Here is a 25059-nt window from a genome sequence, read left to right on the forward strand (position 1 = left end):
GCTAATAATGGCCCAGCTGCATAATCTAACAAGATCTTTGTGATACAAGCAAGGTCAAGTGCTCTATCATGTTGAGATTAATCTCATTGTGCACTGAGAGAGAAAGAGGCTGCCGGGACAGGATGGTGCTGCTGGCTGGAGACCTTACTGAGTACCCGTCTCCGGGACAGCAAGGAGACCTTCCAAATCCATAGCTCTTCTAAGATGAGCTGAGAAAGGTCCTATTCTAGGAAGCAATGCCCTCTGCCTACAAATGTACTCCATTTCAGTGTCTTCAATGTCAATGATGATTTGTGTCATATAATTAAAAGCATATCTTTATACCATGTAGGTTTATGTGAAGATTTTATTACTTTATCCTTTATGACCAAAAGTGCTTCCAAACTCATTCAACTGCCACAATTGTTGTCATTTCATACAACAAGTTTTAAAAAGAGCTTAATATGTTAACTACATTGTATCTGTCTATGACCAATTCACTGATTCCTGCAAGTTAGAAGTTTTACTTCCAAGGAATCAGACAAAAAAAAATCAATATTTGGAAAATAAAATGAAGGGTTAAGGTAAAAGATTCCATTAAGATTAACTTAACAGCAATAATAATTAATGAAAGTGAAAATGATAAATTGAAGAGAGGTTTATTAAATGTTGTTTTTCTAGAAATCCATGGCCATTTGTCTCAGAGATTAAAAATAAAAGAAAAATAAAGGATTATCTTCCAAGTCTCATGGTATTAAAACAAGTTTTGCTTGTATTTTTTTAAAAAAATTAATGTTATTTTTACTAAAACATTAAATAGTGCCTTCCAGATTTTAGTCATTAGTTGACATGCTTCTGATCTTTATCAGCTATTTATATATCTTTATCAGCTATATATATAGCAGATATATACATATATATATAGCTGATAAAGATCAGAAGCATGTCAACTAATGACTGCAATCATTATACATATCTATATCTGATAAATGTACGTTAGGTCATAAGAGCACTCAGCTGAAAGTCTGCAGAGGAAATGGAGAATTTGGATGTTGGTTCTATCTACTGCTTATCTGCAAAATGAACCTGAACCTGGACTTCCTATGAATTGAACTATAGGTTTTGCAAAATAGTCGTATTACATATAGTATCACCTTAAGCATATGAAAGACATGGAGAAAGACAGGTATTCCATAGTCTTGCCTTGCAAATTCTTTATTTCTCTGTTGACTATTTTGTATTCATGAAATAAAATATTACCCAAAGTCAAAGACACTGAAATATCAAAATTACTTTCTGCGTTGGGCATGATGGACATGACCCTAGTCTCAGATACTTGGACGGCTGAGGTGGGAGGATCGCTTAAACGCAGGAGCTTGAGACAAGCCTGGGCAACATAGGGAGGCCCCTTCTCAAAAAATACAAATATTAAAAAAAATTCTGAATCCCAAATCATCATTGCGTTTGTGTGTTTTTATTTTAGGACAAATTACATAATCTGATAATATAACTTAGATAGTTTCTTATTGGGTGTATGGACTAGAACTTTTTTTGTAGCATTTTGATAACTAGAGTATCATGTTCCCTAAGAAGAATACAATTTTACTTTCAATGAAAGATAAATATTGTTACTTCTCCAACTTGCAAAGAAACATCAGCTATTTTGCTGGGTTTTAAATTTGATTTACTTGAAAAATCTTAATATTAATGGAGAATTGCACTATGAATTCAACAGGCACTGGACAGTGTTTACTGTTTAGTAGGTATTTTACTAGTCTATGGAAAACAAAGACAAAGGAGATGTCAGCCACCACCTGAACCAACTCCCAGTGTCTTAGAAGAGATAGAGGATTTCAACCAAGAGTGGGAAGTTTTAAAGATGAAGGAAGGCACCGGGGCATACTCACAGGACTCAGTGGAGAATAAAATCTACCAAAGGATAAAATAATAGGTAATGCATAAGGTTTTCATAAAGATTTCAGGAAATAAAGCACATGGTATATTTTTCCCATTCCAGATAAATGAAGCAATTTCCAATTCCCAAATTTAATAAAATCGGGGACTGTCCAAATGCATCCTGCCCCAGAAAACATTTAAAGGACTATGTTGAGAGCATGATGCAAATCAGCATGTGCCTCTGATGTTTGTGCTTATCTTGAAGCCAATTTTTGTTCTTAGACATTTCCAGCAGCTAAAATACAGTAATATCTGTGTATTTTTAGACAAAATTCTCATATTTAGTAGGTATATTCACTGAGGGGAGGAAAAAGCAAGGTTATTAGAGTGCCTCATACGTGCTAGCCACCCTCTCATAGGATTCTCTCAATAACCTGTGGAATGAATGTTATGACCATTTTCTAGGTAAGGAAAATGAAGGCCATGAAATAATCAATCAGCTTTTTTTGTTTTGTTTTGAGATAGGATCTTGTTCTATCATCCAAACTGGAGTGCAGTGGTATGATCTTGGCTCACTGCAACCTCCATTTGCTGGGCTTCAGTGATCCTCCCCACTCAGCCTCCCAAGTAGCTGGGTCCACAGGCATGCACCACCATGCACGGCTAATTTTTGTATTTTTCTTTGTAGAGATGGGTTTTTGCCAGGTTGCCCAGGCTAGTCTCAAACTCCTGGCTCAAGTGATCTACCTGTCTCATCCGCCCAAAGTGCTGGGATTACAGGCATTAGCATGGTGCCCTGCATGAGCAGGTTCTTGAAATTAGGTCAATTCAATTCTGAAATCCATCCAAGGCCAGGTGTGGTGACTCATGCCTACAAACCCAGAACCTTGGGAGGCCGAGGTAGGAGAATTGCTTGAATCCAGGAGTTTGAGACCAGCCTGGACAACATAGCAAGACACTGTTCCTTAAAAAAAAATAGTCAGGAGTGGTGGTGTATATTGCTGGTCTCAACTAATTGGGAGGTTGAGGTGGAAGGATTGTTTGAGCCCAGGAGCTGCAGGCTGCAGTGAGCTGTGATCACATCACTGCACTCCAGTCTAGGTGACAGAGTGAGACCCTGTCTCAAAAACAAAACAAAACAAAAAGAATTAATTCAGTCTTTTAGCACTAGTCTCCCAGGCAGTACAACAATGACTGGAGACAGAATCTCAGCTTCATAATTCCATTATTATGTGATTTATGCACATCAATTATTCTACAAGCGTAATTCCCTCATATGTAATGGCAACCCATTAAAGCTTGTCCCTATAAGGCTAGTTACTGACATGTTTATTAAGTCCAGATGATTTGCAAAATTATCAGAACACCAAACTCTTAAGAGCAAGATGAACATTTTCCAGCATCCAAAAGAACAGCATCAGTTATTTCAATGTTAGCACATGATACTATCACTAGCATGAAAGTTGCAAATGAAAATTTAAAAAAAATTAAGGTACGTCACATTTGGGTAAGGCTCATTGTGTATGTGCTTTTCAAAGTTTCTTCTTTCTATTCAGGCAGTACAGATACATAAGTTTTAAGATAGCATCAGCAAGAGAAAGGTAACAGCCCAAATATATGAGGCGTTTAGGCTGCTTCCAATGTGTAGACCTATTTTACACAGTTAAATTAAAGAGCTGAGGTCAAGCATTTACTCAGATACCTGAACATTCAATAATCCAGCACAAAGAACAGCTACACATCACTCATCCTTAATTGCTGAAAAGGGAAACTGTCTTCAGCCTACTTCTTCAAGAAGATGTGTGGGGAATGTTTTTTGCTTTCTATGTTTTATCACTTATCTACACACATCACCAGGAGTATTTCCCCAAAGCTTGTGAAGTGACAGACTTCATAGCCCTTCATTCATTCGGGACCTTTACTAAGTTCTGAAAGGGGATCTAACAGACCATGCATACAATCCTATTTTAGGGGAATTTTGCAGACAATAAAAGATTATTTGAAGTGCAGCCAGTTAAGACTGTTCCCTCCTCACTCCAACTTTCCCTCTGGTGTACTTCAGTACGTGGCTTGGCACGTAGTGGGATTTTGGAGATGGAGTTAAAAAGGAGTTAAGTAGGCACTTATTTGCGTATATTTATGCATTTTCCCCCAATTCTGTGCATTATGAAGTTATTGCTAGTTATCCTAGGACAATATGGACAGTCTTCTAGGTGAACACAACTGAGCCAAGATGCCCAAGTGCAGGTGCTGAGAATGTCTTCCACCAGCCAGACACAGAGCAGGTGAGTCGGGAGGACAGAAGGCTGGATGTGGACAGAGCAAGAGGCCTCTCTGTGAAATTAACGTGAAGGAAGTTTTCTCAAGTCTGACCACAGTGATAAACAAATATATATATGACATAACAATCATGGTTCAGTTGTCACACTGAAAACAGCCTGTCAATAATAGTAATATGGATTAAACACGTTGACAAAACATGCTGGAGAAAGGCTGGAATTAGCTTCTATTATCTCTGCCAAAAATATGACAAAATCACCCTCACACAAAGAGGCGATCGAAGAGTCTTTACCCAAAGCTGTAGGAAAAAAACATCTTCCCATGGCACATCAGAAATAAAGTGACTAGAAACTTATTAAAAAACATTTTTCTTCTATTTACGATACTTGTAATATTTTAGCCTATAAAACATGTAACTTCTTGTGATTTCTTAAAGAAAAATATTACCTCCAAAACTAATAATATAATAATCATAATTTTTTAAAAAAATAGAGTCTTGCTCTGTCAGCAGGCTGGAGTGTAGTGGCGGGATCTCAGCTCACTGCAACCTCTGCCTCCTGGGTTCAAGCGATTCTCCTGCCTTGGCTCACTGCAACCTCCACCTCCTGGGTTCAAGAGATTCTCCTGCCTCTGTCTCCTGAGTAACTGGGACTACAGGTGCATACCACCACACCCAGCTAATTTTTGTATTTTTTAGTAGAGACTGAGTTTCACCATGTTGGCCAGGATGGTCTCAATCTCTTGACTTCATGATCCGCCCGCCTCAGCCTCCCAAAGTGCTGGGATTACAGGCATAAGCCACCATGCCCAGCCTTAATATTCATTCTCATATATATATTTGTGTGTGTGTGTATATATATGTGTGTGTGTGTGTGTGTGTGTGTGTGTGTATGTGTATGTATATATACATATATAAAATTTTTCTTTTCTTAGAGGGCCATTGAAATTGTGTAACTTTGAAACTTAACAAAATCTGGATCAAACTGAAAACTATGATGAGAATTTGATAACTTGTTCCAAAGGATAAAGCAAAAGCAAAACCAGAACATTTACTAAAATTATATATATTTTTTAACAAACAAAATTTTAAAACATTATGAACCAAAGGCAAATGCCATTCCTCTACTTCCTGTGCACCTTTCTGGCTCCCGTCCCATCTCCATCATTGGAATCTACTTCCTGTGCACCTGTCTGGCTCCCGTCCCATCTCCACCATTGGAATCTACTTCCTGTGCACCTGTCTGGCTCCCGTCCCATCTCCACCATTGGAATCTACTTCCTGTGCACCTTTCTGGCTCCCGTCCCATCTCCACCATTGAATCTACTTCCTGTGCACCTGTCTGTCTCCTGTCCCATCCCCACCATTGGAATCTACTTCCTGTGCACCTGTCTGGCTCCGGTCCTATCTCCACCACTGAAATATTCTTACTGTGCATGGTGTCTTGCTCTGAGGTGGAACGGGTAGTCAAAGAAATGGTCATATCCTCAAATGCAACAACCACAACAACTGCTATAACCATACAGCCACCACAATAAGTGTTAGCATTCGCATTGTAATTAGGCTCATTCAAGCAAAGATATCTTCAGCAGGGAATTTTCCCTACAGAGAGTATGCACACTTTGATTTTACCTGTTGCCAGACTGACCATTTGTTGATTAAAATAGTATAAAATAAACCCCTGGGTAGAGATTTGAGATGTTAATAAGACATGCAATACATGAGCAAGCATGTACAGTTACTGCACGTGTGCGCCCAGAGGACCACTCAGAACATGCTTACTACCAACACCTCTTCCCACCTCCTTATGAATAATAATGTCAAACTCCCATAAAGGGAGTCTCCATAGTGACAGTCTTTGCTGCCTTATCCTCACTAGCAGCAAGCCCTGAATTCCCTCTATCAGAGTGTACTGTCTATATCCACCCTACTAAAAAAAAAAAATTCTTTTTCTTTTGCAATATGTAACCATGTGCAGTGCTTCTTTTGCTGTGAGTCTTTTGTTTGAATTGTTTTAAACAGAGAAGATAAGAACCCAGGTAAAACAACAGCTACCAGCAGTTCCAATCCCATCTACAGCCCGGGAATCTATTTCCCATGCACTTGTGCACGGGAATCTGCTTCCTGTGCACCTGTTTCACTCCAGTCCATCTCCACTCCAGGAATCTACTTCCTGTGCACCTGTCTCACTCCAGTCCATCGCCAACACTGGAATCTACTTCCTGTGCACCTGTCTCACTCCAGTCCATCTCCACCCTGGAATCTGCTTTCTGGGCAACTGTCTCGCTCCAGTTCATCTCCACCCCAGGAATCTACTTCCTGTGCACCTGTCTCACTCCAGTCCATCGCCAACACTGGAATCTACTTCTGGTGCACCTGTCTCACTCCAGTCCCATCTACAGCCCTGGAATCTACTTTCTGGGCAACTGTCTCAGTGCAGTCCAACCCCACCCCTGGACTTTGCTTCTTGTTCACCTGTTTCAGTCCAGTCCATCTACACCCCTGGAATCTGCTTCCTATGCACCTGTCCCACTCCAGTCCCATCTACACCCCAGGAATCTACTTCCTGTGATCCTGTCTCAGCCCAGTCCATCTCCATCCCTGGAATCTACTTCCTGTGCAACTGTCTCAGCCCAGTCCATCTCCACCCCTGGAATCTACTTCCTGTGCACCTGTCTCAGTCCGGTCCATCCCCACCCTTGGAACATACTTCCTGTGCACCTGTCTAATTCTGTCCCATCTACACTCCTGGAGTCTACTTCCTTTGCACCAGACTAATTCTGTCCCATCTCCACCACTGGAAGCTTTGCTCTGGATTTGTTCTATCACAAAGAGTAAGTGAATATTGCAACTCAAGTGGAGAGACATCCTCATGGCTTTGGCATTTCCAAAGACCAGCAGAAATTTAGGTTTATTCAATTAAAAAAATTCTTTAATTATCTTGAGCCCCCTAATAAAGAACAGCAAATAGGTTTATAATTTGCCTAATTAAAATAATAATAACTATAGTATATGTTCTTCAAAATTGTACCTAAAGTTGATTTCTCCATCCCATTGATTTGTTGTCTGTATGGCGCTATTTACAGAAAATAAATGATCAGTGCTGAGGCTGAAACACGCCTTCAGTGTTAACCTAACAAGAGAGTCTAATTGAAAAGTGCATTGATCCTTTTTCCTGCCACCACCTATAAGAATTAGTTTCTTGATTAACTAGAATTACTGAGGAAGTGTCTTTGCTTCCGTGTGTCAATTAGAAGTACATATGACTGTTAAGTATGTAGGTGCCCTAATTTAAATTCACTGACAAGGATTTGCTCTGGTTCTCTTTTAGAGGAACATGATTTTCACACCTGTCTTAAAAATCCTATAAAATTAGTTGGTTCCTAGTATTCGAAATTGTACCATACAGATGACAATTTCCAATATGATGAACAGGGTAATTAGAAGCATCCATCATGAATCTCCCATTTTGTTTGAAGCCAGCTTGGTGGAGGCCATTTGGGAGGTATTTATTATTTGAACAGTATAGGTGGAATATAGCCAATGGTCATGATAATTAAACATTCAAGCCCTTCTCAATCATAGTGATTAAATGAGATTCATGAATCACCCAGACACTGGCTTTATCTCCAAATCACTAACACAAAGACACCAATAAAGTTTCCTGTATACTAAGAAAATGGATTTTAATTAAAATAATTTATGTTTAAAATAATCACTGTGGCTTACAACAAAGAGATGGTCTACTGCTTTCCATTTAAATTATGCTACGTAAAGTAAACCTATCCATGTTTATTAACATAGGTTCAGGTTTGAAGCTACAGCTGGGACAACTGGGAGATATCTTATTTTATGTACTAAATGAAATATTGTATGCTGTGAATTTTTTTGGCCCTATTAACACAGTAGTGCCAACCTACACTGTTTAAACCTTAAGAGACAGAAAAGAGAAAATCAATATTATTAGGCCTATTATCAATTTAATTGTATCTATCCTTAGGAAAGAAATACGTTTCTAAAATGACATGAACACATGTAATAAGTATATACGGACTCACCCTTCTAATGCCCAAATATGTCCCACGTAGTAAAGTCTCAAAAAGGGAACAGTCCTATGCTAAATAATTACTATATTTGACGCACATATATTCATAACCCGAGTATTTGTATTTTCTTCCTAGCTTGTCCATTTATTTGCTTGTTGTTACACTTATTTATGCATTCCTAATTCATTCATTTAAGAAATATTTCCCACGGTCACAATGCTTCACATTCTAATTGTACCTGCAGTGTGAGCCACAGCTCTCACCTGGGTTGTTCCCTCCCAGGCAAGCTGGATGACAAGAGTCATATTAACCTTATCCCCAGAAGGTCCGTATGCACATGCATGTGGGATAGGCACCTGTCAAGTAGGCACTTTAGGTCCCACTTGTAAAAGATGGTCATGTTGCCCTCCCCTATTGCTATAAAACATTCAGTGCAGTACGGATGCTTCCAGAAAAGAAAGGAAGAAATGACTGGAGAGCGCTGGACTCACGTTGCTCCTGATTTCCATTTAGATGTGTGATGGTAACTTCCTGACAGGCCCCTTCTCGGGGCAGGAGAGCCTGGTTTGAGTAACAATCCAGATTTGATTCAATCAGTGTTATGTTTAAGAAACAACAAAAATATAATCTAGAGCCCTGTGAGAAACATTCTCCAATTCTATAGCCTGCTTGATATCACCAAAATTTCTCAGAAGACTCCTTCCAGAACTTGTATCTGTCTATGAGTGACACCTCCCTGGGAAAAATGCATAAACCTATTTCCCGATTTCCTACTCACTTTGCCAAATTAGGAAAGCACAAAAGACTAATAGTCCTAAGAGATGTTAATAACAGTCATTAATCTTCACATGGGAAATCCTACAGGTAATGTCTCTAAGATGCTGAACACTTGAGAGAGAAAGTAAATTCAGTAAAATGCTACCAAATAATGTCTTGAATGTTAAAAAAAGAAAGGAAGAAGTACACGTAAACACCAAGTGTATTTTCTGACAGTCTGAAAGGATGGTTTCATTGTGTCATCAAGTTTGAACCAAAAACAAATATTAAAAAACTTTAAAAAGTCTTTGTCTATCACCTAATTCTAGTTGATATTTGGTTCTCCAGTAATAATCTCTATCTCACAAATCATTTCATCAATACTGCTAGTGAAATCTGCTTAACATCATATCCTGGAGAGCAATTCTAGCTGGCTAGTCCTCTTGATGACTTAGTTGCTCTCTGGATCTAATTTTTCTCATTTATTAAATGAAATTACTATACTAGAAGTTTCTGCATGTTCATTTCAATACTGGATGTATTCATGACACCCCTGAAATCATGGAGACTCAGTGTTTTTAAAACAGTAGTCTGAAATTCAATTAGACAAGAATCAGTAGCACAACAGTGTCAGGAAGTTATCAAAACAAAGGAGTGAGATGACACAGCGTACCCTTTCTACAGAGACAATGGTCAAAATATGACTAGCAATTTTAATTATCTACACATAATACGAGCAGGAGCAGTCAAATAGTTGGGTCAGGTTTCTCTTATAACCAATGTGCTCTAACAGTGATTCCTACGTCTGAACACGTGCGGGCCAACTCTAAAACAAAATATTTCTCAAAGACATGTCTGTTAAGTTTTTATTCAATTTATGATCTTAAAGTCATGCATATATAAATGGAATGTTTAAATCCTGCATATACTAAAAAGTATATAAACAAATGCATACAAAACTATGTCAGTAAAAACAAAAAAAAATGCTATGAATTTTAAGTCACACTAAACTGCCACTCACAATGGACTGCTGTAGCACAAATTACCATTGCAATCATTAATAATAGCATCATTATTATCAGCTTCCTTTATCATGTCCATAATCGCATGAGGAAGCCTTAATAAAGTTACTGCAAAAGTCTCTTCCGTGAAACAATCTGTGATGGCATTTACTTTCCTTTGGCCCAGATGGGCTGTGGTGCTACTTGTAAAGTGGTGCTGCTTATAGCCTATGGAATCTTAGCTGCAGAACAAATAAGGTGGCCATGTGGATGACCAGTGTATGTGTACATAGAGTTATATAATCATCGAATGAAGACATGGAATCAAAATTTAGTCATGGAGAACTGAAGAACCCGTAGGAGGCGCCCAGATCCCCAGTTTGACTATTCTATTCTTGCCACCTAAACCATATACTTACAAACAAGGTAGGAAGGGGAATACATTGCAATCGCCCTGATGCCCAATTTCTCACCATGTAGTAGAGTTTCTACCAGCTGACTCAGAGCGGGGGCAGTATAAGCCCACTGCAAGCCATCCAGTAACAAGCTTATGACCTGGAAAATTTCCCTACATATTGAGAAAATAGAAATAGCTCGGATAAAACTATTGCAAGAGGCATGAATAAGAAATAAAATCATTTGAACAATTCAAGGACAACCAATCTGATGTTATGTGAGCTATGTTTGCAGTAAATTTTCAGTTAGAAGGCATGATCTGTTATGGAGAGAAAGAAATGTTACTAATCAAGTGCCATTATGAAGAGTTAAAATTTGTGTGGCCTGTCATCAAATAATTTGAATAATATTATGGCTGTAGCATCATCATTGTACTAAACCTACTAGTAGAAACAGTACTAATCTCTGTACTGTTCTGGAGAATACCTGAGAGTTTGTCATCTCTTTGGGTTGCCATAATAAACATAAATCTATCCTGTGATGAAATATGAAGATAGAAAAAAGATTGGCCTAGGGTTGAATGTTTACTAATTCAAAGGTGTACTCATTAATCATTTTGAAGCCAGATGTGGACTTGGTATTTGATGGTTTGTGTCTTATTCAGAGTTCAGAATGGACAGGTGTATGAATTCCTGAGCAGAAAAGCCTGCTTCTCTGCAATTAAACCACTACATATATATCTGAAGAAGACTTTATCTAAGACATTAACAGGTTTCTTGAAGAACAAAGGCCTCGGGGGCAACACAACACATCTACAACCATCTGATCTTTGACAAACCTGACAAAAACAAGCAATGGGGAAAGGATTTCCTGTTTAATAAATGGTGTTTAGAAAACTGGCTAGCCGTGTGCAGAAAGCAGAAACTGGACCCTTCCCTGACACCTTACACTAAAATTAACTCCAGATGGATTAAAGACTTAAACATAAGACCTAACACCGTAAAAACCCTAGAAGAAAATGTAGGCAAAACCATTCAGGACATAGGTGTAGGCAAGGATTTCATGACCAAAACACCAAAAGCATTGGCAACAAAAGCCAAAATAGACAAATGGGACCTAATCAAACTCCACAGTTTCTGCACTACAAAAGAAACAGTCATTAGAGTGAATTGGCAACCAACAGAATAGGAAAAAATTTTTGCAGTTTACCCATCTGACAAAGGGCTGATATCCAGAATTTACAAAGAACTAAAGCAGATTTACAAGAAAAAAACAAACAAGCCCATTCAAAAGTGGGCAAAGGATATGAACAGATACTTTACAAAAGAAGACATACATGAGGCCAACAAACATATGAAAAAATGCTCATCATCACTGGTCATCAGAGAAATGCAAATCAAAACTACATTGAGATAACATCTCACGCCAGTTAGAATGATGATCATTAAAAAATCTAGAGACAAAAGATGCTGGAGAGGATGTGGAGAAATAGGAATACTTTTACACTGTTGGTGGGAGTGTAAATTAGTTCAACCATTGTGGAAGACTGTGGCGATGCCTCAAGAACCTAGAAATAGAAATTCCATTTGACCCAGCAATCCCATTACGGGGTATATATCCAAAGGATTATAAATCGCTCTACTATAAGGACACGTGCACACGAACGTTCATTGCAGCACTGTTTACAATAGCAAAGACCTGGAACCAACCCAAATGCCCATGGACGATAGACTGGACAGGGAAAATGTGGCACATATACACCATGGAATATTATGCAGCCATCAAAAACGATGAGTTTGGGTCCTTTGTAGGGACATGGATGAACCTGGAAACCATCATTCTCAGCAAACTGACACAAGAGCGGAAGATCAAACACCACATGTTCTCACTCATAGGTGGGTGTTGAACAGTGAGAACACATGGACACAGGGAGGGGAGCACTACACACTGGGGTCTGTTGGGGGGAAATAGAGGAGGGTCAGTGGGGGGTGGGGAGTTGGGGAGAGATAGCAAGGGGAGAAATGCCAGATATAGGTGATTGGGAGGAAGGCAGCAAATCACACTGCCACATGTGTACCTATGCAACAATCTTGCATGTTCTTCACATGTACCCCAAAACCTAAAATGCAATAAAATAAATTTAAAAAATGAGAAATAAGAAAAAAAATATTTATTGATTATTCAGGACATAGCTGATGGCCCCAAGGCTGTATTGGCCTCCATTGGGGATACACCATTTAAACTGTGGTGACTCTATTCATGAACCTCTAGCCTCAAGACCTTCATTGAAAAAATAAATAAATAAATGGAACCATACAATATACATTTCAGTGCTAAAGTATATAGTAGAAGCCATGAAGCCTGTACATGTCCAGGAAAATAAAGCAATTGAGGTCAATAAAATAAGGAACATATAGAGAAGGGGTCATCTTTAGTTTTAACATATATGTACTGACTTGCGCCACAGTAGGTAAAAGGACACAAAGCCTGCCAGTCCTGTCATAGGTGCTTATGGCCAAGGACAGGAGGCCATTCGACAATGAGCAGAGAATAGACAAGTGCGCCGGAAAGTTGGCACCAGTGTGGGCAGCCAAGGGAAGGGAACCCCCTGCCCTGCTTAGGAATGGGACTTCCAAGTATGCTTTGCAAAGGAGGCGCTACTTCAGAGCTAGTACTGGTTTGCTGGGCAGACTCTCTGTCCTGGCATGAAGGGTGACTGGGTACGACCAATCTGGGTATGCTGATTAGTTCAGCAAGTTGGCCACATGGATTGCATGTGGGGAGATGGTGGGGGATTGATCCAGCCGCAGAAGTGGGTAGAAACTAGACCTGGAGGGACCCTCATTTTGCATGCTGTCCTAAGGAAGTGGAGAAACACCTAAGGATATTTATTAAAAAGAAGGTTGTTGTGGTGAAATTTCTGTTTCCAAGAATCAGTATGGCTCCAACATAAGTATGTAGTGACAGGAAAAGGTTTTGGAGGCTGAGAAACAGGATAAGAAGGCGGCTTTTATTATAATCTGGGATAAAGATGACAAATAACTGAGCAACTGTCATGGGAGGGCAGCTGAGGTTGGCAGTTGCAGGGGCTGTGTGAACAGCTTTCAGGGCCAGTTTTGACCTGGTTGGAAGGTGACAGTGGATCGCACCCCTCGGCATGACCCTATCACATGCACTGTGTCCTGAAAATGTCAGTTGCTTACTTCAGTTCCTTTACTCCAAGCCCTAAGATTGAGGAGTTGCTTAAAATGTGACTTTAATGTGTAAAATATATCTGACTTAATTCCCCCAGGAAGGGTAGTTTCTCTCCACTGGGCTTGATGGAGTTATAGCTACAGCTGCATGACACTGCATCTGGTGACAGTGTAGCTGGGTGACACTAGATGGGTGACACTGTACCTGGGTGACAGTACAGCTCGGTGACACTACGTAGGTGACACTGCACTTGGGCGGTACTGTAGCTGGGTAACACCTAGCTGGGTGACAGTGCAGCTGTGTGACAGTTCTGCTGGGTGACAGTGGAGCTGGGTGACACTGTAGCTGGGTGACACTGTACCTGGGTGACAATACAGCTGGGTGACACTAACTAGGTGACACTGCAGTTGGGCGGTACTGTAGCTGGGTAACACTGTACATGGGTGACAGTGCAGCTGTGTGACAGTGCAGCTCTGTGACGGTGCAGCTGGGTGACACTGTAGCTGGGGGCCAGTGCAGCTGGGTGGCAGTGCAGCTGTGTGACACTACAGCTGGGGGACAGTGTAGCTGGGTGGCAGTGTACTTGGTGACACTGCATCTGAGTGACAGTGTAGCTTGTTGGCACTGCATCTGAGTGACAGTGTAGCTTGGTGGCATTGCAGCTGGGGGACAGTATAACTGGGTGACACTACAGTTGGGTGACAGTGCAGCTGGATGACACTACCTGGGTGACACTAGCTGGCTGACAGTGCAACTGGGTGACGGTGCAGCTTGGTGGCACTGCAGCTTGGGGGCAGTGTAGCTAGGTGACACTACAGCTGGGGGACAGTGCAACTGGGTGATGGCACAGCTTGGTGGCACTGCAGCTCAGGGGCAGTGTAGCTAGGTGACACTACAGCTGGGGGACAGTGTAGCTGGTTGACAGTGCAGCTAGGTGACAGTACAGCTGGATGACACTGCAGCTGGGTGACATAGTAGCTGGGTGACACTGCAGCCTTCTGTTCTGGAGCTTGCTCTTCTCATTTCCAGGCATTACTTTTGCAGCCAGCTGCATGCTGTGCTCAGGCATTTGCTTGATCTCTTTGATTCCCTGTGCATCCAAAGACTATGGAGTATTAAATAAGAGAAGGTCTATAAGGGACAGAGAAGAGCCTGAAGCCTGATATTTTTTATTATTGCTACCTTTTATAAATAATATTATCATTATTGTCATGATTTGGTAATGAGAGAGGTTTTAATAATGATTTTGTAATAAAGACATAATTTCTAACCTGGACTCCAAAATTAATGCATGTACATTTTTGGGGAGGGTCATGAATGCACTGATAACTCTTGAGGAATAGTATATCCTTGGCATGCAAAAGCGGAGAACTTATTGATCCTTCTTGCCCAGTAGGATTCTTATTTCAAGTGCTTAGTAATGTTCTTGTCCAGTTGTAGCAAGGTTTCTTTGATTTCAACTTTTTCGCTTTTTCTTTCTGCATCAGTGAGACTCTTGCCAGATTCAACCCAATCTCCAATTTCATTTTTTCAAACTGTGTTGATTGAAAGTGAAGAGGGGCATAATTCACCAAACCTTCATCTTTTCTAGCATCTGTGCTAATGCATGTTTTGGTCTTACTCTAATGACTTCAAATTGTTTTCCACTAGGTGGATCTCACACATGCACTGTCAATTCTGAACCAAGGGGGCCTGGCTGTGGGGCCTGTATACCAACCAGCCGATCACATTTGCTCATAAAGTAGGGTGCCTGCTCAGGGAGCCCTGGGGCACAGATATTTTGATAGTTTCTCTGAAAACCACTGAAGTAAAACACTATCTGGCTCCTCCAATTTAGGTGCACAAAATGTACTTGTGTTTAACAACTTGATTAGATTTTGAAATGGCAAAGATTGAATAACTGTCTTAACGTAGGCTTAATGCTTTTTGATATGACAAGCCAACATGGTTTCTGGCATCAAAGTGTGCTTTATTAAGCTCTTGGGGTGTTCACAAATATGCATTGTCTGCATCCTGATATTACCATGTTTTCTTATACTGTCCTCTCTTCTAGTGCTTTTCCCATTAGATTATTTTAGATCTTGTGCCATGACGCGTGACTATGAAGAACAGGACAATACATACATTTCAGTGCTCAGCATTGGCTTCAAATGACTGTTTCTCTTACTCTTTACCTCCTTTTTTTTTTACCCCATTCCATTTATTATAAGTCATTCTCCTTATTTTGCAATGATTTGTACAAGTGGGAGATTGTTGGCAGATTTGTATTTGTCTTGGAAACCAGCCCAAACACATTGCTAAGCCTTAATATGACAGAAGAAATAGAACAATCTTCAACCGCTGTAACAAAGTTGCTGCTAATAAAATGGAGAATTTCACTTCCAAAACTTCAGATTTTTCTGTTTTTCAGGCCTCCCAATCCTCATTCTAGGGTCCATTGATTAAGTCATGCTTCCACCCTTTGCTGGTAACTCCTGTTATTCCAACTGTTACCCAGTAAGGAGTTTTAAGTTTTGAATCTTGGCTTTTCTGTTTACAAAAACATGTGATCTGAGGCAAATCATTGGATCTTTCTAAGGCAGTGGTCCCCATCTTTTTTGGTACCAGGGACCAATTACATGGAGGACATTTTCTTTTTCCATGGGCTAGGGTGGCAGGAGATGGTTCTGGATGAAACTATCCCCCGACCTGAGCTCATCAGGCATTAGATTCTCATCAGGAGCTTGCAACCTGGATCTCTTGCACGCTCAGTTCACAGTAGGGTTTGCACTCCTGTGAAAATCTCATGCAGCCGCTGATCTGACAGGAGGAGGAGCTCAGGGCTGATGCTTGCCACTCACCTGCTGGGCATCCCAGCTCCTAACGGGCCGTGGACCGTTACCAGTGTGTGGCCCAGGGATTAAAGACTCCTGCTGAGTGAGACATTTCTTTACATCAAAGAGAGTAGAGCTGTCTACTTTGCAATGTTTTATGAGTATTAAATTACAGAATGCACTGACTGGCCCATCTTGGATACTGAATAAATACTAGTTACATCCAACTTCCCTTCCATCCACCTGCCACTGCTCATCTCTATCCCAGCCAGTTATCTCTTTCTCCAGCTTCCAGCTCTACCTCCCTGAACCTCAGTAGACTTTGGCCCCCAGAAAACACATTGTTTTATTCTCTCTAGTCATACAGTGAATGCAGCTTTCTGTGTTATTAAACTAGCGTGTTGCTCACCATCTGGATTGGATAAGTAACTGCTGTCAGTATTGCTGCTGCTAGTCTGCTGAGATAGATGGAGACTTTTTTTTTTTTTTTCGAGATGGGGTCTTGCTCTGTCTCACAGGCTGGAGGGCAATGGTGCAGTCTTGACTCACTGCAACCTCCACCTCCCAGGTTCAAGCTATTCTCCTGCCTCAGCCTCCTGAGTAAATGGGATGACAGGTGCCTGCCACCACACCCAGCTAGTTTTTGCATTTTTTTTAGTAGAGACAGGATTTCGCCATATGGGCCAGGCTGGCCTCAAACTCCTGACCTCAGGTGTGATTCACTCACCTCGGCCTCCAAAAGTGCTGTAATTATAAGCATAGCCACCACACCCAGCCAATGGATACCTTCTTACAGGCACTTTGGGGAACTCTGAAATTGACTCTTTGTCCCTACCCTGTAAGGTCAGTACTGGCTTTCTTGCCTCTGTCCCACCCATGTGTTTTTAGAATTATCTAGGATAAATTAATCTGTCCAGCTAAAAAATGTTTGCTCAACCTACAGGGTTTAACAAAACAATTATGCTGTATCATTATCATAAGCTTTCCAAGGCCAGAGGCATTAATATTAATGTGATATTAACATACACATTATGTAAAATATTACTCTCAAGAAAGTCTAAAGTGGTATTACTGATACCAGAGAAGTGTGCTTTTCATATACAGATACAATAATTGCTGTCATTTTGTCCTGTTTCTGAATTTTAATGTGTAGGTTATTAATTTTCTCCATCATAGAGCCTTTTTCTTCATACGCAGCTCACTGCTGTATTTGGCAACTTTGGGGAATGTGTCAGAAAATCGAGTTCTTGTTTTCTGAAACTTGACCCTGGTTATCTTAGTGATGTGAATACACATCAGTTACAACGTCCTGAAAGAAGCCAATAGGACATCGTCACCCTTTGGGTGATGGACTTTGCCACCCCCCAACTGAGTCAATATTTGAACCTCTTGGATAATTTTTCTGTGGGTTGTGGTTTTCTGGAGCGCGCAGAGCCCTCTGTTAGTCTTGTTTACTATGGACCCATCCCATATATATATTTTTTTATCTCCACAGGACATATGACACGCTACCATGTACCTCTTTGGTTCACTATTTGTTTCTCATTTGGATTAAATCTGGTATACCTTGTCCTGTGGTTTCTGGTTAATGTCCTACCTGCCTGTCTAGGTGTGGTCTAAATGTGACCTCCTGCAGCCCTCTTAGCTACTCTGGAGGTTGAGGCAGGAGAATCACTTGAACCTGGGAGGCAGAGGTTGCAGTGGGCTGAGAATTCTCTACAGGTGTGATGCCTTCACTTGAAGATTGTAGATTATTTCAATAATGCCTAATGAAGTAATTTGGCCTTGTATTATATTTGGATAAATATTCTTTTCACTTTGCTGCAATACATGTTCCTGGAGAATCGGCCTACGTCTCATTCTGAAGTAACTTATGCATAACAGGAGCTGAGTTAGGGTAGAGATGAATAGCACCTTCCCTTACTGAACAAATTATAGGTTCTTTCTGGAGGGGACCCCTCCTTTCATTCCAACATCATCAAGCCCAGTCCCACAAATAGAAAAGATGTACAAGATGCGCACTAACCTCTTTATTGCAAGAGGCCTATGATAGTGCTTCTCAAACTTGAGTGTGTCTAGGAATGTCCCAGAGATTTCACTAAAATGCACATTTGGCAATGGTAGTTCTGCCCCGGGGCCTGGTATTCCACATTTCTAAGAAACTGACAGGTGATACCAAAGCTGCTATTTGCAAAGCACGCTTTGGAGATTTAGGAATTAAATTATCTCAGATATATATATATATATACATATAGTCTCTCTCCCTCTGTCTCTCTTTCTCTCTCTCTACATATATATATATATATATATACGTATATATATATATACATGTGTATATACATACATATATATATATATATATTTCATTTTTCTTTCTTTTTTTTTGATATGGAGTCTCACTCTGTCGCCCAGGCTGGAGTGCAGTGGCATGATCTTGACTCACTGCAACCTCCGCCTCCCAGGTTCAAGTGATTCTCATGCCTCAGCCTCCCAAGTAGCTGGGACTACAGGTGTGCGTCACCATGTCCAGCTATTTTTTGTATTTTTAGGAGACATGGGGTTTTACCATGTTTGCCAGGTTTGTCATGAACTCTTGACCTCAAGTGATCCACTTGCCTCAGCTTCCCAAAGAGCTGGGATTACAGGTGTAAGCCACCACACACGGCCCCAAAATACATATTTTTATTATCTGACCTTTCAAGTCAAATAGGAAAAAGTACCAAGTTACAAATATAGAATACTCTTAAACTAGAATTTATATGGTGACTGATTTTCTCTGTGTTTCCTTCTCCACAGAGCTTACGTCCATCCAAATTTCTGTGGGAACTGAGGCAACTTTCTTAATATTTTGCAAGAGTTTCAGAGAGAATCCTTCTATTTAAAGAATGATTAATAACAGGCAAATATATGAACAATATGTTTACACAAAAGATAATATTTTTTGCGTGATTTTTTTAAATAAAGGAATTTTTAGATTATATTCTCTTGTACAAGAATTAGGGAACATATTCACTGAATAATTGAAAGAAGGTTAGTAACATGTACCTGATCTTAAATCCAACATAAGACGTAGAGCTCATCATCCTAAAAAATATTCTCCAGATTTGGTTAGTAACTATAAATATTGGTGAGGCTACAATTAACCAGGCAGGTGGTGTCAAGTCACTGTGCAATGTGAGACCCTCCAGCATGAGTCTGATGACTATGGCTTTCCTACATGTGATAGATCTATATGCATCTGCTACCAGTGTTCCTCAACATTCAGCAAACATTCCCATCTCACTTGGAGGGCTTGTGCAAACACAGATGGCTGGTCCCACACCCAGAGCTTCTGATTTAGTGTGGCTGAAAATGTACATTTCTAACAGGCTCCCAGGCAATGCTCATGCTGCCAGTCCACGAACCACTCCTCATTCACATCCAAGTCCATGCGGATAATAGGCTCATTGCAAAATTGGATGCTGATTACCCTAAGCCTCGAGCAGAATTCTTCACCAGCCTCTACTCTAGTGAACCAAGTCCAGACATCTGGGCCTGGCTTTACTGGTTCCTTCCTGACTCTGGACCCAATTTAGCAGAAGGCTTATAATGTCTTACTATTTATTTACTCCTTTGCAATGTTCCAATTTATAATCATATTTCATGCCTCAAACATGCCTTTTGATTTTATCAAACCTGCTCCTTCACCAGGTGGTTGTTATGTCTGGAGTGCTTTTTATTTTCCCTGCTTTTCAAAACCCTAAATATTGAGAGGAGGTGAAAGAAACTCACAGACGTGCTCTCTCTTTCCTTACCAGAGTTGCTGTAGGAATTCTTTCCACCCCACAGTGTACTAGGTAAGCACCATACTGCCAACACTTGGGATGTGAGTTAATCTAAGTGAATTATAAGTGCTTCATTATTTTAATATCACAACAAAATGCCACAGGATAGCCTAAAGTTGCAATGTGTGCCTGCTTCAAATAAAACGAATTGTCATCAGAAAAAAACAAAGCAAAACATGAAACACCAATTTGGCACACTAATTCAAAATCCCAAGGTATACCTGAGTCAACTACAGTATGGTCTAGAAATACACTGTGAACAATGTAACACGTTTTCACCAAACGTGAGAGAGTAACGTTTAATGCCTTAGAAAGCATAATATGAATTCTAAAAAGAAATAATAGACAACAGTGTATTCAATGAGAGAATGAAAAAAACAAGGTAGTGTTCAGTCTAAACAGTGAGACAAATGTTTTAGGCAGAAATATAAGCTGTGCCATGAGGTGTGGAATCTCATTATAAAAGGTCATACTCTAGAATCTAATGAACCTCAGCTATTATTTTTTCAGATTTGCAAAGCGCATATTCCACAGAGAAGATAAAATAACTATTTATGTTTTATGTTAAAAATGTGAGTTAACACAGTGGCTGGTGGATGTTCCTCATCTTTGACACTATAAATTCTTTCAAGAGGAAAAAATGCCTTTTATATTGAACATATGCACACACATAGTATATGTGAATACGCATGCGTATATCAAGAAGGAGAGCATTCTCATTTTGGACCTACAGTGAAAGTATTAGTACCATCTTCCTATGAAGCCCCAACACTATTCTGGATTTGACAAGTCAACCTTACCCATCAGAGTACTGCTGGGTAATACCAGGTATCAGACAATTGAAACTCTTCAAACATGCTGGAATAGGTCTTAATATTGCCATTTCATAGATGAGAAAAATGGCTGGGAGAGCTTAATAAAGATTCCAAATGTCATCACCTAGTAATCAGCCAAAATATTATTCAAATTTAGATCCCAGTGACTCAAAATCTCTTCTTTATTGGCTTTCCACTATTCATAAACATTGCTTTTCCTGTTACACTGTGTATTACTTTAAACAGCACACATGTATGTTATCTGAATCAGTGATCTGATCTCTTTGAGCAAATAGAAATTCATTGAAAAGGTGGAAAAAATATATTCAATTTGATCATAAGTCTTTACATGCCTTTTTAAGACTTTAATAAAATATTCATTTGTATGGTTCATATTGTTTATAAAAGTTATAATTAGAAAAAATCATAAAATTTCAATCTTTTTGTGAATTATCTAAACGTGGTAATTTAGGTTACTGCTTTTATTATTTATTCCCTTTATAATTTTTAGAGATGAAGTAAAGCTGTCAAGGTACACTCTATGGCAATATTATAAAAAATGTTACAGTGACCCGTTAAGTATCATCTCACAGAATCATGTACCAGATTTTTGCTTTATTATTAAGGAATGACCCAGCCAAGCATGAGTTACCAATGGCTGTGCCAGGTACAAGCCAACATCATGAAGAATAAGCCTAAGCTAAGGCCAGTTGATGAGATGCTCCCATTCATTTTGTATTAGGAAGACTCAGGGAGAGCTCCTGGGAGCAACGTGGACTTCAGTGGATTGCTGCCCTGAGAGGAGTATGTGACGAATCTCAGACCCACCTGTGCCAGTCAGCATCAAAGAGACTCTTAGAGTCATGTACTGCTGGTATCAAACAGCCCGAGGTATCTCCTCCACATTTCCTCTCATCATCACTCTGTGCTATGAGGTCCAGGCAAATAACTTTCTCTCTTCCTGAGAATATTTCAGGGATTCTTGTCCTCCAGAAACAACAATCATTAACTAATTTATTTATTTTTATTTATTTATTTTTTTTGAGACAGAGTTTTGCTCTGTCGCAGGCTGGAATGCAGTAGTGCAATCTCGGCTCACTGCAACCTACGCTTCCTGGGTTCAAGAAATTCTCCTGCCTCAGCCTACGAGTAGCTGGGATTACAGGCGTCTGCTACCACACCCAGCTAATTTTTGTATTTTTAGTAGAGACAAAGTTTTACCATGTTGGCCGAGCTGGTCTTGAGCTCCTGACCTCAGGTTATCCGCCCACCTCAGCCTCCCAAAGTGCTGGGATTACAGGCATGAGCCACCATACCTGGCTGATTGATTTCTTTTTGATTGGGAGAGTAGTAACTTTCTGGGACCAGAAATGTGCTTTGATGTGTTCATACCTTCCTCTTTCTACCAAGAGGACTCCATAGGAATTTGACCCTAAAGTCTGACTCTCAAATTGGAGTCAGTGGGGGTCAAAGCCCTAAGTGTGTGTCAGGACTTTATGGAACTCCGTGAGAATAATGAATACATCACAATCACCATAAACCTGTATTTATGTGTCAATGACCATGAGCGAGGCTAGATACTGAGCACATAACAGTCACTACCAGATTTAATTGGCATAATAATTGTATGTGATATGAGAAAACTGAGTCTTAGATTCATCATGAAACCTTCCCAACATCCCATTTGTCATGAAAGGAAATGTGAAGATTTCAGCAAGTTTTTACTGAATATTTTATGCTGTTAATCACTATGGACACATTTTCCCAATGGGAATCTGGTGAATTTCTGGTCATCATTCTGTGAGAATATCAGCACAAAACTTTGCTCGCAGATTCTGAGTGCACACACATGCCCTGGGCCTTCAGCCATCCAGTGCCCCCAGGTAAAAAGCTCCTAACCTAAGCAAATGACTACAGCACTCACATTTGCCTGTCTCTCCTTTGATCTCTGGAATATGCTTTTAAGAACACTGCTCAAAAATCATTGTCTTTTTTTTTTTTAATTGCTCTGCAGGACCTATTCCAGCAACATGAAATAACTCTGGTGAAGCAATCACTTAATAGCAGGGCAGAGGTCTCAAAAGATATTATTAATACACCTTCCAAAGGCACCAAACTGACTTAAAGGCACGAGGGGTAATTCTGGATTCTTAGCTATCATTTGAAACAGGATCTCTAAGTGAAGACCAACAGCATTTAGACTTCTCAACATCACCTGTGGAGGCAATATCATTACACATCTTCCCTAAGAGAAAGATCACTCATGCATCTATCTTGCTCTCAAGCCCTGGCAAAGAACAACGTTCTCCTTAGCTACTGCAGGAGGCTTCCCTTTCTTTTCCACATAGTGGGTGAAATGAGGGGAGCAGCTGAGAAGGTCTTCGGCGAGTTCTAGTGAGCAAGTGTCCTGGGCTGGAGGGAACTAAAGCAATGTCCTGGAGAGGCCTGAAGTGGATCGTGATAGGATTTTTGGAGACTAGGTCAGGCTGTCGCTAAGATTAGTGGATGACAGACTGAGACCGTTATCCTCTCAACCTCGCCCCTGCTTGGAGGAGATGAAGCCTTGAAAGCTGGTCAGTGTTGATGAACTTTCTTTCATTGAAGTCTGTAACTTTTACATCTCTTAGGGTGGTTTGTGTGGGCATCCTTGCTAGGAAACGCCGATGTGAGCTGTGGTCATCAGCAGGAACCCAGAAAAAGTCAACAGGAGAGATGAGCTCAAGGGTGCCGAGGGCAAGCTCTGCAGAAAAAGGCAGAACACATTCCACGCACCTGAGACAGCAGTGGGAAAGTATCAGAGAGGTTTGTCACAGAAGGAGGAATGTTCCCACACAGCGTGGTCCCTCTCCCCAGGTATTTCAACCCTTGGGAGGTGGGTGCCTTTTCATGGCATAAAAGGAAATGTTCTGACGCCCTCTGTGAGGCTCAGAAGCTTGCTTCTAGTTGCAGAAATGGGTGAAGAGCATCTGGGAACCTGCTGTTTACTCTCTGATATCATCATTCCTCCTTTGGAATTCCTGGGGCTTGGGTAGCAAAGGTAGAGGTTTAGGGAAGGGGCCTTTGAATCCAGAGCTAATACAAATTTCACAAATTTGAAAAAGACTAAATCGCATTACAATGTTGGACGGTGTTTGTAGTAAAAGCACCACATATGTCCTGCTGGATACAAGTTGACAGAATGGGTGCAAAATCATTAAAGGACTAAGCCCTGTATTAGAGCCTCTTGGACTCTAATCAGATAAGGAAGAAAAATGGCTTTTTCACTGATGCACAGACAAGGTTCAGGAATGACTGGAATGTTCCTCCAATAATTTTCTTTATTTTACTCTTGAAACGGAGGCATCACTAGAGCAAAGATCAAATGCTAATACGGCATGGGGGAAAGGAGAATGGAACATAAACTAAGGATAACAGTGTGTGAACTTTAAAACTTATTTTGGACACACGTTACATCAGGGAACAAGGAGTTTAATAATGCATTCAAAACAATCTTCATGCAGTTCAGTGCATTCTGGTGTGGGGATGAAAATATGTCAGAGGCATTGCCCAGCTGCTCAGCTCTCCCACCTTGTCGGAGAATATGACGGAATTCAGAGCATGCCTGTGTCCTGCAAGCTGATGACAGGTGTGGCAGGTGCAGTGAAGCCACCAAGTGCACCAGGAAGAGACCCTGAGGATGCTGCCCTCTCTGCCTTGAAGATGCTTAATCCCTTCATAAAGTCACCGAATTTAAATCTTCTGGTTGTATTTTTTTTTCACTATGATTTGAAAGTGAACCAAGCAAACAATCCACAAATTTCACAAGTAAGTAGGATTCAAATGATGCCTTTAGAAAACCCAAGAGGATAGTATTATGGATGCATTATTTTGGGGTTCTAACACAGCAAAAGACAGATGATTTTAATATAAAGCTATTGTGGTTAATAAGAAAACAGACTGATATTGCTAATTCTATAATCTATTTTCCCAACACAAAGCACATTGTGTTTGCATGTGCTTCTTCAGACCATTAAGGGCATAAAAACACAACAAATTTGGTGCTTCTTTAGAGATTGTAGTG

General features: G+C 40.3%; 1 protein-coding gene and 1 long non-coding RNA gene across 4 annotated transcripts in view; both read right to left on the reverse strand.

Annotated features, from left to right (window-relative positions):
* Positions 1-25059, reverse strand: part of CSMD1 (CUB and Sushi multiple domains 1) — a 2101842-nt gene that overhangs the window by 972299 nt on the left and 1104484 nt on the right. The gene's annotated exons all lie outside the window — the stretch shown is intronic.
* LOC116538062 lies at positions 5451-10163 on the reverse strand. 2 transcript variants are annotated; one of them, XR_004263482.1, is made up of 3 exons: positions 6875-10163; positions 6286-6825; positions 5451-5491 (listed from the first exon to the last, which is right to left on the reverse strand). It is a non-coding gene; the product is annotated as an uncharacterized LOC116538062 (long non-coding RNA). The 2 variants fall into 2 exon arrangements; XR_004263483.1 differs by having other exon boundaries at positions 6924-6944.

Source organism: Sapajus apella, unplaced genomic scaffold (genome assembly GCF_009761245.1).
Source record: "Sapajus apella isolate SASKATOON/1434 unplaced genomic scaffold, GSC_monkey_1.0 scaffold116, whole genome shotgun sequence".
Taxonomy (NCBI): domain Eukaryota; kingdom Metazoa; phylum Chordata; class Mammalia; order Primates; family Cebidae; genus Sapajus; species Sapajus apella.